Raw genomic sequence first — 11,618 nt, 5'->3', positions numbered from 1 at the left:
TATCTGCACATGTATCTTGCTAAATTGAAATTACTTCGTTACTATGGCCAATTTATTGTCTTACCTTCTTACTCCATTTGCACACACTGTATATAGACTTTTCTAGTGTGTAATTGACTGTACAGTTGTTTATTCCATGTGTAACTCTGTGTTGTTGTTTGTGTCGCACTGCTTTGCTTTATCTTGGCCATGTCCCAGTTGTAAATGAGTGTTCTCAACTGTTCTCTCAATGAATGTTCTCAACTGGCCTACCTGGTTAAATAAAGGTGAAATAAAATAAAATCTACAATTAAACAGTGGAGAAGAGAGGAGAGGAGAAGATCACAGGGGGCTGGTGTATCGTAGGAGAGGAGGGGGGAGGGGAGGGGAGGGGAGGAGGGGGAGGAAAGGGGAGGAGAGGAGAGGAGAGGAGAGGAGAGGAGAGGAGAGGAGAGGAGAGGAGAGGAGAGGAGAGGAGAGGAGAGGGGAGGGGAGGAGAGGAAAGGGGAGGAGACGAGAGGAAAGGGGAGTGTCACAGAGGACATTGAAGGTGCTCTCCAAAGGATTGTGTTCCTTTTCAAAAAACCTGCGTGTGTTAGCTGGGAGACAAATCGCCAAAGGGAGACAGGTCAGGTAGGAACTGGGAGACAGGTCAGGTTTCCACTGCGAGACCGGTATCCACTGGGAGAATGATCAGGTAGCAACTGTAGACAAGTAGCCACTGGGAGAAAGGTCAGGTAGACACACAAAGACAGATAGCACCTGTAGAAAAGTACCCAATTGGAGCCAGGTCAGGTTTCCACTGTGAGACAGGTAGCCACAGGGACACAGATCTGGTAGAACCTGTGGACAAGTAGCCACAGGGAGACAGGTAGCCACATGGAGACAGGTAGCCACAGGGAGACAGATCAGATAGCCAAAGGGAGACAGGTCAGGTAGCCACAGGGAGACAGGTAGCCACAGGGAAACAGGTCAGGTAGCCACAGGGAGACCGGTAGCCACAGGGAGACAGGTAGCCACAAGGAGACAGGTAGCCACAGGGAGACAGGTAGCCACAAGGAGACAGGTAGCCACAGGGAAACAGGTCAGGTAGCCACAGGGAGACAAGTAGCCACAGGGAGACAGGTAGCCACAAGGAAACAGGTCAGGTAGCCACAGGGAGACAGGTCAGGTAGCCACAGGGAGACAGGTAGCAACAGGGAGACAGGTTGCTACAGGGAGACAGGTAGCCACAGGGAGACAGGTAGCAACAGGGAGACAGGTTGCTACAGGGTGACAGGTAGCCACAGGGAGACAGGTAGCCACAGGGAGACAGGTAGCCACAGGGAGACAGGTCATGTAGCCACAGGGAGACAGGTCAAGTAGCAACAGGGAGACAGGTAGCCACAGGGAGACAGGTAGCCATAGGGAGACAGGTCAGGTAGCAACAGGGAGACAGGTAGCCACAGGGAGACAGGTAGCAACAGGGAGACAGGTTGCTACAGGGTGACAGGTAGCCACAGGGAGACAGGTAGCCACAGGGAGACAGGTAGCCACAGGGAAACAGGTCAGGTAGCCACAGGGAGACAGGTCAAGTAGCAACAGGGAGACAGGTAGCCACAGGGAGACAGGTAGCCATAGGGAGACAGGTCAGGTAGCAACAGGGAGACAGGTAGCCACAGGGAGACAGGTAGCCACAGGGAAACAGGTCAGGTAGCCACAGTGAGACAGGTCAGGTAGCCACAGGGAAACAGGTAGCCACAGGGAAACAGGTCAGGTAGCCACAGGGAGACAGGTCAGGTAGCCACAGGGAGACAGGTCAGGTAGCCACAGGGAAACAGGTAGCCACAGGGAAACAGGTCAGGTAGCACCTCACACACCTGGCTGCCACTGACAGAGAACACTCTTAGATTATCTGCCAACAGATATGAAATAATTATGATTTTAGAAAACATCCTCTCCAATGTTTTGTGAATGGCAACTCTATGTGAGGTTGTTTAAAAAAATGTAGCCAATGAACACCAAAATACTACATGCAGTTCTATTAGATAGAGCTTATTTTGGTGCCACAGGGAGAGGGGAATAAGAACTGAAGTTAGTCAGTCTACATGATGTGTTTCCTAAGGCTAAACTGCTGGTTCTGGTGTTTAGTGTTGTTTTGAAAATGTTCCCCATTGATTGACATGTCATAGAGGCTAGTAAAACACAGTTTGTTGTGGAACACCTTCAGTCAGTCAGTCAGGCCTCAGGATAGGGGGAAACCATAGAATAGAATAGTAGAACTAAAGCCAGGGACAGATATGAAATGGTGCCCTGTTCTCTTTGTAGTGCATCCTCCGATATATAGAGCCCTGCTTCTGGCCAGAACCCAGTTAGATATATAGAGCCCTGCTTCTGGCCAGAACCCTGTTAGATATATAGAGCCCTGCTTCTGGCCAGAACCCTGCTTCTGACCAGAACCCTGTTAGATATATAGAGCCCTGCTTCTGGCCAGAACCCTGTTAGATATATAGATCCCTGCTTCTGGCCAGAACACTGTTAGATATATAGAGCCCTGCTTCTGGCCAGCACCCTGTTAGATATATAGAGCCCTGCTTCTGGCCAGAACGCTGTTAGACATATAGAGCCCTGCTTCTGGCCAGAACCCTGTTAGATATATAGAGCCCTGCTTCTGGCCAGAACCCTGTTAGATATATAGAGCCCTGCTTCTGTCCAGAACCCTGTTAGATATATAGAGCCCTGCTTCTGGCCAGAACCCTGTTAGAGTTATCCTCTAACCTTTGTTTTAATGAATTCCATAAGGAAATGGGAATTATTGTTGTGGACTTGGCACTATGAGATGTTTTGTTATGTTTTACTTCATCCAAACAGTTGGGAGGCAGGGCAGCATTGGTCACCACCTCCCCCAACCACAGACTCTCCTTTAATAAGAAACCAAATACTTCTGTATATAACGTGGTGTTGCTCCGTTCTTTAAAATGTCAAGTGGATTGATTTTGCAGCTCCGTGACTATTTGAATCAGTGATGTAGAACCAGGTGTTAGCTTGCTCTGGCCCCGGGCTACAATGGAATTGGACAAGGCCTGGGAAATTGTGTCTGAGCTGGAAACAAGTGTTCTGTGATTGTTTACTTCATGTCTTTAAATTGCATTTCTTCCTTTTTAATTCCAGCAGCCCTGAGAGGGAAGAAAGGAGAAACATTTTCCCTGTTCTCTCCTCTTACCATTAACCCTTGCCTCTCTTATGTTGCCAAATGTAAATATAGTGACCTGCTTCAGTTAGCCCAAGGGCCACGCACACAGACACTGACACACACACATACACACACACACACACACACACACACACACACACACACACACACACACACACACACACACACACACACACACACACACACACACACACACACACACACACACACACACACACACACACACACACGCGCTGACACGCGCACACGCTGACACGCGCACACACACATGCTGACACACACACACGCTGACAAAAAAACACGCTGGCACACGCACACGCTGACACACTCACGTGCTGACACACGCACACACACCCACTGACACACACACACACTTAGCCCCAGGGCCAGTTTAACGACAGTCTCCATGTAAATTAAAGTATAAGATGAGGGTTTCTGTGTGACAGCTGAATGGTCCTGACTGGTACTGACTACTTCTGACTAATCCTGCCTACTCCTGACTGGGCCGGATTTGTCCTGACTGGTCCTAATTACTTTTGACTGCTCCTGACTACTACTGACTGGCCCTGACTGCTCCTGACTGGTCCTGACTGGTCCTAACTGGTCCTGACTACTACTGACTAGCCCTGACTACTCCTGACTGGTCCTGACTGCTCCTAATTACTCTTGACTGCTCCTGACTGGGTTGGACTTGTCCTGACTGGTCCTAATTACTTTTGACTGCTCCTGACTACTCCTGACGGGTCCTAACTGGTCCTGACTACTCCTGACGGGTCCTAACTGGTCCTGACTACTCCTGACGGGTCCTGACTACTCCTGGCGGGTCCTAACTGGTCCTGACTACTCCTGACGGGTCCTAACTACTCCTGACGGGTCCTAACTGGTCCTGACGGGTCCTAACTGGTCCTGACTACTCCTGACGGGTCCTGACTACTCCTGACGGGTCCTAACTGGTCCTGACTACTCCTGACGGGTCCTGACTACTCCTGACGGGACCTGACTACTCCTGACGGGTCCTGACTACTCCTGACGGGTCCTGACTACTCCTGACGGGACCTGACTACTCCTGACGGGTCCTGACTACTCCTGACGGGTCCTAACTGGTCCTGACGGGTCCTAACTGGTCCTGACTACTCCTGACGGGTCCTGACTACTCCTGACAGGTCCTGACTACTCCTGACGGGTCCTGACTACTCCTGACGGGTCCTAACTGGTCCTGACTACTCCTGACGGGTCCTGACTACTCCTGACGGGTCCTGACTACTCCTGACGGGTCCTGACTACTCCTGACGGGTCCTGACTACTCCTGACGGGTCCTAACTGGTCCTGACTACTCCTGACGGGTCCTGACTACTCCTGACGGGTCCTAACTGGTCCTGACTACTCCTGATGGGTCCTAACTACTCCTGACGGGTCCTAACTGGTCCTGATTACTCCTGAGGGGTCCTAACTACTCCTGACGGGTCCTAACTGGTCCTGACTACTCCTGACGGGTCCTAACTGGTCCTGACTACTCCTGACGGGTCCTAACTGGTCCTGACTACTCCTGACAGGTCCTAACTGTTCCTGACTGGTCCTAACTGGGGATAGGGTTAGGGTTAGGTTTAAGAAGGTTTCTGTTTATGTTGGTATCAAACCTTGGGTTGCACGGGTCTATTGCCACTTTCTGCCCTGTTTCTGTATTGTACATCTGACCGGTCTGGAGAGGGTGGGAGATAATTAGAGGCTGAGATGTCAGAGGGGTCAGCCACAACAGTTCAATAACAGGTCTGGAGAGGGTGGGAGATAATTAGAGGCTGAAAGTTCCGAGGGGTCATCCACTACAGTTCAATAACAGGTCTGGAGAGGGTGGGAGATCATGAGAGGCTGAGAGTTCCGAGGGGTCACCCACTACAGTTCAATAACAGGTCTGGAGAGGGTGGGAGATCATGAGAGGCTGAGAGTTCCGAGGGGTCACCCACTACAGTTCAATAACAGGTCTGGAGAGGGTGGGAGATCATGAGAGGCTGAGAGTTCCGAGGGGTCATCCACTACAGTTCAATAACAGGTCTGGAGAGGGTGGGAGATAATTAGAGGCTGAGAGTTCTGAAGGGGTCACCCACAACAGTTCAATAACAGGAGGAAGATAATTATTAATAAAATCGTTCTACAAAAACTTCAAATTCTTGCTTTTTGAAGAAACAAGCCTGAAATAATGAACAAAGACTGTTGACATCTAGTGGAAGCCAATCTGGGATCTGGCGGGATCTGGTGGAAGCCAATCTGGGATCCCATAGCTTTCCATTATAAGAGCCTGGGAGCTCTTTGGGTTTTCACCTGCCATATCACCTGTGTTATATTCTCATACATTATAACATTTATACAAACTTCAAAGTGTTTTCCATCCAATGCTACCAATCATATGCCTATACTGGCTTCTGGGCCTGAGTAACAGGCAGTTTACTTTGGACACATCAGTCAGGGGGAAATTGAGAAGCATAGACCCTATCCCTAACAAGTTCTGCATATCCAACAGTTTCTCTCTGGCCTTTGGTCCAGGAGGCTTTCAACTCCAGACCGGTAATCCAGAGGGAGGTTGTAAGGTGGATTTGAAAGTGTTTGACCAGGTGTGTTTGTAATATATTTTTCCCCCCCAATTGTGTAAAGGTGATGTTTGAGGCGTGTCAAGACTGTGACATGACAGACAATATTGGTGCTCTGAATGGTTATGAGATAGGATTTTAAATGTGTGGAAGTTGCATATAGTACTGTTGTTCAATAGGTTAGGGTTAGGGTTAGGGTTAGGTGTTAGGGGTTATGGTTAGGGTTAGGGATAGGGTTACGGGTTAGGTGGAGCAAACAAAGAGACACTGAGGAAAGCAGGAGAGAGAAGCTATGAGCAGCAGACCAAGATGCGACTGTGGGCTTTGTTGTAAACAGAATATCGTGAGGCTGACATTTCAAGTCTGTACATGCACTTAAGTCCGGTACTATGGAATGGACGAATGCAATTTAGCCGGTTTTCGACTGAGAGACAGCAGCCCGAATCAGGGCAGTATATGCAGCCTGACAACGGTGTCGAACCGCGGCCGGAGGACCCTGTGATTTTGCAGTGTTTTGAAAGTGAGTTGTCCGTTGAGCAGCAGCTGGTGGACGAGGGTGATCAGACGGCAGGTGTGTCGGCGGCGGTGCAGCCAACCAGTCAGGTCAGTAGTGAACTGTGCTCGGAACCGAGGGAGCAAGGCTGCGTCGTGGCGACTTCCACGGAGATCGAGAGTGATGAAGACGGCGGCGTGCCGTCCAGAATTGAGGTTTGGAGTAATGCAATTTTGACTCAATATGAACACTATATTGTGGGTATACATCCTTCAGTTAAACGAATTGACAATAGTAGCACCAGTATGTCCCGAGTATGGGAATTCCTCCGCATTATGTCAGAGGACAAGGCCGATGAAGGACTGTGTTTTCTGGATAACTACAGACGTGTGTCTGAGTGGTATGGTCAATGTGACGACCGTGGTTTGGCACCATCCACGTTGAAAATGTACCGAGCCGATGTTAGAGGTTTCCTGAATTATCTTATTCAGTTCCGGCCAAATGGTATGCAAGCTAAGGTCGTTGGAATTCTAAAGATGTTACTCTGCTTGGCGAAGATGGACAGGGACTCGCGGCAGAGCCAGGCAACGCATAGGGCAAAATTCCGCCAACGCTGCAGGGACGAGGTGCTCAGCGCTGCGGAGTTAAAACGCTTTGTTGAGCTAAGCAATCAGGCCATTCCTTCAGTTCTCAGTAGGCTGGAGGTCCGTGCCATGTACTCTGACAGGCGTAGATTTGCAGCTCTCATGTCCAGCCGGTTGGCCATATTTAATGGCACTCGACGATCCCCAGTCACCATGTTTAGTGAGAGTGATTTCAGTGAAGTAACCCCGGAAGGTGGGGGTTATCAGATGTGTGTAGCTTCCCACAAAACTAACTATAGCTTCGGGGAGTGCAGAATTGTTCTATGTCAGGAGGAATACACTTGGCTTCAACGATTCCATCAAATCAGGCCTCATCTGAGTGGAATGACCTCAGACACAGAACTGTTCTTTTTCACATCCTGTGGTCAACCCTACGCTAATCTGTGTGAGTATGTGGGGAAAATCTTTGCAGAGTTTGGCATTGGAAGGAAAGTGACCTTCGGTACAATTCGACGCAGTGTTGCCACGTTGAACTTTAACCAAGGCTCAGTTACAGACCGGGGAACTGTTGCTGACCATATGTGTCACTCTCTGGAAACGCAGTCACGTTACTACCGGTACCATAATTTGCCCCAAAATGCCAGCCGGGCCCGGACACTGATTCAGGGTCAAATAAATCCATGATTAACTAATTAAATAAAGCATATTTGTTTGAAATTCACCCTTGTATTTGTGTCATTATGCATTAAAATGATTAAAAATGTGTTTCATTTTGGGTTACCAGGTGCCTATTTTCAATCACCAGTTGCACATAAAACATAGATTTATTTTAGAAAAGTTTGGACTTTTCCAACATCTTTTAGATTCATCCATATAATCATAGTAATATTACTTCCCAGAATGAATCTGTACTACTTTTTAAAATTAACTAGATGTCGCCAACTGTACCATCTATCAGTCTCCAAAGTGGGCAATAATATCAGAATGACCGGTAAGTGCATTTAGGAGAGTATTTTTAAGTTACCAGGTTCCTACCTTGAAACACCTTGCGAGGTGACTACTTTAAATGAGTAGATTATTTTTGGGTTACCAGGTGCACGGCTATTTATTTTTCCGGCCCAGTCAGTTATTTCAAAAAAATATTAACCATACTTCCCGAAGGGCTAGAGGTCCCATATTTCGTGTCATACACTCTCTCTCATTGGGCAACAAGTAGAGCATGTAAAAAACAAAATGCCCTGGTAGGAACCTATGTTTCCAGTAACATGCACTTGTGTAGCCCAAACTATAAACACAATTTTCTATTAAAAGTTTCTATACAAAAACGGTTTTAATGGCATGAAAATGTCCGTCTATGTATGCCCTTTCGTTTAAAAAAAAACCATCCAGATTGGACATGTACTTTTTGATTTATTCACGTTTTGGTGTTTTTTGGATATAGCCCAAGATTGCGGCGCACACAGTAACCCGACAGTATTTAATTTTTCAGGTTCCCAGGTGCACATTTTCAATCACCAGGTGCACGGATGTATAGGGTCCCCCATGGATAAAGGTCCGTGTTAGGGTGCTCCATAGCGGGCATGAATTTTTGGAACACCGCTAATGTAATTTTAGGTTCCCAGGTGCACATGGTCCGTTTTGGGTTCCCAGGTGCACATGGCCGTTTCGGGTTCCCAGATGCACGTTTTCAATCACCAGGTACACAGAGGTAGATCCTAATCCTCATCCACCGAAATGTCACAAAGTGTCCATAAAGCACTCAGGGAGGGCCCCCACGGATAGAGGGCCGTGGTAGTGTGTTGCCAGAGTGGGCATTAATATGAGAATGACCGAAAAGTGCATTTAGGAGAGTATTTTAATTTTCAGGTTCCCAGGTGCACGTTTTCAATCACCAGGTACACGGATGTATGAGGGCGCCCACGGCTAGAGGGCCGTAGTAGGGTGCTCCTATAGCGGGCATGCATGTCAGGAACACCGGCAGGTGCATTTAGGACCATATTTTAATTTTCGGGTTCCCAGGTGCACGTTTTCAATCACCAGGTACACAGAGGTAGATCCTAATCCTCATCCACCGAAATGTCACAAAGTGTCCATAAAGCACACAGGGAGGGCCCCCACGGATAGAGGGCCGTGGTAGGGTGTTGCCAGAGTGGGCATTAATATGAGAATGACCGAAAAGTGCATTTAGGAGAGTATTTTAATTTTCGGGTTCCCAGGTGCACGTTTTCAATCACCAGGTACACGGATGTATGAGGGCGCCCACGGCTAGAGGGCCGTAGTAGGGTGCTCCTATAGCGGGCATGCATGTCAGGAACACCGGCAGGTGCATTTAGGACCATATTTTAATTTTCGGATTCCCAGGTGCACGTTTTCAATCACCAGGTACACAGAGGTAGATCCTAATCCTCATCCACCGAAATGTCACAAAGTGTCCATAAAGCACTCCGGGAGGGCCCCCATGGATAGAGGGCCGTGGTAGGGTGTTGCCAGAGTGGGCATTAATATGAGAATGACCGAAAAGTGCATTTAGGAGAGTATTTTAATTTTTGGGTTCCCAGGTGCACGTTTTCAATCACCAGGTACACGGATGTATGAGGGCGCCCGCGGCTAGAGGGCCGTAGTAGGGTGCTCCTATAGCGGGCATGCATGTCAGGAACACCGGCAGGTGCATTTAGGACCATATTTTAATTTTCGGGTTCCCAGGTGCACGTTTTCAATCACCAGGTACACAGAAAAAAAAAACATTAAAACTTCCATAAATCACTCAGGACGGCCCCCATTGATAAAGGTCCATTGTAGGGTGCTCCCATAGCGGGCATGGATATCTGGAACACCGGCAGGTGCATTTAGGACCATATTTTAATTTTCGGATTCCCAGGTGCACGTTTTCAATCACCAGGTACACAGAGGTAGATCCTAATCCTCATCCACCGAAATGTCACAAAGTGTCCATAAAGCACTCCGGGAGGGCCCCCATGGATAGAGGGCCGTGGTAGGGTGTTGCCAGAGTGGGCATTAATATGAGAATGACCGAAAAGTGCATTTAGGAGAGTATTTTAATTTTTGGGTTCCCAGGTGCACGTTTTCAATCACCAGGTACACGGATGTATGAGGGCGCCCGCGGCTAGAGGGCCGTAGTAGGGTGCTCCTATAGCGGGCATGCATGTCAGGAACACCGGCAGGTGCATTTAGGACCATATTTTAATTTTAAAACGGGTTCCCAGGTGCACGTTTTAGGACCAATCACCAATCACCAGGTACACAGAAAAAAAAACATTAAAACTTCCATAAATCACTCAGGACGGCCCCCATTGATAAAGGTCCATTGTAGGGTGCTCCCATAGCGGGCATGGATATCTGGAACACCGGCAGGTGCATTTAGGACCATATTTTAATTTTCGGGTTCCCAGGTGCACGTTTTCAATCACCAGGTACACAGAGGTAGATCCTAATCCTCATCCACCGAAATGTCACAAAGTGTCCATAAAGCACACAGGGAGGGCCCCCACGGATAGAGGGCCGTGGTAGGGTGTTGCCAGAGTGGGCATTAATATGAGAATGACCGAAAAGTGCATTTAGGAGAGTATTTTAATTTTCGGGTTCCCAGGTGCACGTTTTCAATCACCAGGTACACGGATGTATGAGGGCGCCCACGGCTAGAGGGCCGTAGTAGGGTGCTCCTATAGCGGGCATGCATGTCAGGAACACCGGCAGGTGCATTTAGGACCATATTTTAATTTTCGGATTCCCAGGTGCACGTTTTCAATCACCAGGTACACAGAGGTAGATCCTAATCCTCATCCACCGAAATGTCACAAAGTGTCCATAAAGCACTCCGGGAGGGCCCCCATGGATAGAGGGCCGTGGTAGGGTGTTGCCAGAGTGGGCATTAATATGAGAATGACCGAAAAGTGCATTTAGGAGAGTATTTTAATTTTTGGGTTCCCAGGTGCACGTTTTCAATCACCAGGTACACGGATGTATGAGGGCGCCCGCGGCTAGAGGGCCGTAGTAGGGTGCTCCTATAGCGGGCATGCATGTCAGGAACACCGGCAGGTGCATTTAGGACCATATTTTAATTTTCGGGTTCCCAGGTGCACGTTTTCAATCACCAGGTACACAGAAAAAAAAAACATTAAAACTTCCATAAATCACTCAGGACGGCCCCCATTGATAAAGGTCCATTGTAGGGTGCTCCCATAGCGGGCATGGATATCTGGAACACCGGCAGGTGCATTTAGGACCATATTTTAATTTTCGGGTTCCCAGGTGCACGTTTTCAATCACCAGGTACACAGAGGTAGATCCTAATCCTCATCCACCGAAATGTCACAAAGTGTCCATAAAGCACACAGGGAGGGCCCCCACGGATAGAGGGCCGTGGTAGGGTGTTGCCAGAGTGGGCATTAATATGAGAATGACCGAAAAGTGCATTTAGGAGAGTATTTTAATTTTCGGGTTCCCAGGTGCACGTTTTCAATCACCAGGTACACGGATGTATGAGGGCGCCCACGGCTAGAGGGCCGTAGTAGGGTGCTCCTATAGCGGGCATGCATGTCAGGAACACCGGCAGGTGCATTTAGGACCATATTTTAATTTTTGGATTCCCAGGTGCACGTTTTCAATCACCAGGTACACAGAGGTAGATCCTAATCCTCATCCACCGAAATGTCACAAAGTGTCCATAAAGCACTCAGGGAGGGCCCCCATGGATAGAGGGCCGTGGTAGGGTGTTGCCAGAGTGGGCATTAATATGAGAATGACCGAAAAGTGCATTTAGGAGAGTA

This window comes from Oncorhynchus gorbuscha, unplaced genomic scaffold (assembly GCF_021184085.1).
Source record: "Oncorhynchus gorbuscha isolate QuinsamMale2020 ecotype Even-year unplaced genomic scaffold, OgorEven_v1.0 Un_scaffold_919, whole genome shotgun sequence".
NCBI lineage: Eukaryota > Metazoa > Chordata > Actinopteri > Salmoniformes > Salmonidae > Oncorhynchus > Oncorhynchus gorbuscha.
The sequence above is the reverse complement of the archived record's forward strand: the minus strand, read 5'-3'. Positions refer to the sequence as shown.